The following is a 1,701-nucleotide window of genomic DNA, read 5'->3' as shown; positions in this document are numbered from 1 at the left end:
GAAAGACCAATAATGAAAAACCACTTAGAAAAATTTTTTTAAAGTTCTGTTGAGATTAATGAAAATACTTTGCAACCACCAGTCTCAAAAATCACTCTAAACACACTAGAAGAGAGGATCAAAACATCTCTCCAAAAAACAGAACACTGAGCAGAAATAACATGATTTAACAACACGCACAGACAAAAATGCTTAGCTGTGCATACAGGCTCATTGTACAGTTTACTTGAAAATAACCTTTTTAATTTGCAACTCATAAAAACAAAGTCGATAATTTTTAAGAAGCGTTAAGTAGGGTGTGACTTTTCTGAAACCATCCTTGAGCTTACAAACAAATTATTAACCTCACCAACGTTGTAAGACAACCCATAATGGGTTCCGTAAGACAAAAATGTGTTTCTCCATTATCAGTTCTTCTAATAGCAACCTCCTTAAAGTACAGCACCCATTTTCTATTTCTGCTAGAAATTAAAGCTAGATTATCAATTCCTTATCATTAGATGAAATCATCCTTCCACCTATTTTAGGAAAGAAATTCAGTTTCACCACAAGTATGAGGGAGGGTAACTAGAACTGCAGGGCTGCATGCAGTCTTTACATGAAACTTGCCTCTGGAAGCATAACCTAAACGGGACAGGTGTACACAGTGGAACTGACGAAACTGATAGTGATTTTGTCACTCTGTGACAAATCAGAGTTCTCTCTGGAAAAGAGTTGATCTCCACCCTACCCAGGATAAAAATCCTGTACGTAAATGTTTGGTTACTCCCACCACACTACATCCTTAAGGGTTAATGTGTACAGTACCTCTCCAAACTACACAAAATTACATAGAGACAGTAAACAAACCCACTGACTCTATGTAAGATCAAATCAAGAGGTCTCTGGACTGATTAATGCTTGTATTTCATTTTGGTCATTTTTTTAAAGTTTATAATGCATACACAGGTACACAATAAAACACTGAGAAATCTGTGAAACATCCATTGAACATAACTGTGTAAGCATAAATCATGGTCTTGAATTAAAGGAACAAAAGCTTCTGCAATAATAACCAGTGCTGTATTTTAAAATACCTGGGGAAATAAACTTTGGGAAAGGGTCATTTCTATCTCTGTACTGTCTAGCCTGCTCTACAGGGTTAAAATCAAACCAACTAACCATTCTAAATTGTAGGGTGGCTCATCTGAGAAAAAGAATGTAAAATGAAGAGTCTAGTAACGTCAGAAATGTTGTGCAAGAATTGCTCTTTCGGCTAGGAGTAGCAAGCACACTATAAAATGCTTCTGCTTTCGTTCTTCCAATTCCTCAAATGTTTAAAAAGTTCCCAGCTCCAGTTTTAACCTGTGCGCCACAGCCACCCACATTCACACTCAGCATCTTGGCTCGACACAAATTACTAACCCACTGGGTGCAGACGGGCGCGGATGAAGCAGCAGGGAGACCCTAAGGCTGTGGAACAACTGCAAGGGGAAGGGACGGGGCCGTCGTTCCCTTCGTGTTCCCATCTCCTTTCTGGCAGAGATTTGCAGATTCCACCACTAGAGTTTGGCAGCCTCACAATGGGGCCGCCTGCTCAAGGGCTGACTGCCGCCGGCCTGGAAACCCCTTTCCCCTGCTTCCCACCCGCCCCAAAGTCGACCCGCGACAGGTGGGGCAAAGGCGGGGATGCCCAAAGACATCTGCCGCTTTCGCTTCAAG

At 41.2% G+C, this 1,701-nt stretch overlaps 1 protein-coding gene across 3 annotated transcripts in view; it reads right to left on the bottom strand.

Annotated features, from left to right (window-relative positions):
• LOC102772821 (chromosome unknown open reading frame, human C5orf30) overlaps positions 1-1,626 on the bottom strand; it is a 93,868-nt gene extending 92,242 nt beyond the window's left edge. Inside the window, exon 1 of one of the 3 annotated variants that reach the window (XM_015558297.1) lies at positions 1,405-1,626. The gene's annotated coding sequence lies outside the window, so the exon portion shown is untranslated. The remainder of the gene's footprint in view (positions 1-1,404) is intronic. The other 2 variants (XM_015558288.1, XM_006755137.2) reach the window with 2 other exon arrangements.
• Positions 1,627-1,701: the final 75 nt, after the last annotated feature.

Source organism: Myotis davidii, unplaced genomic scaffold (genome assembly GCF_000327345.1).
Source record: "Myotis davidii unplaced genomic scaffold, ASM32734v1 scaffold473, whole genome shotgun sequence".
NCBI classification, from domain to species: Eukaryota; Metazoa; Chordata; class Mammalia; order Chiroptera; family Vespertilionidae; genus Myotis; species Myotis davidii.
The sequence above is the reverse complement of the archived record's forward strand: the minus strand, read 5'-3'. Positions and strand labels throughout refer to the sequence as shown.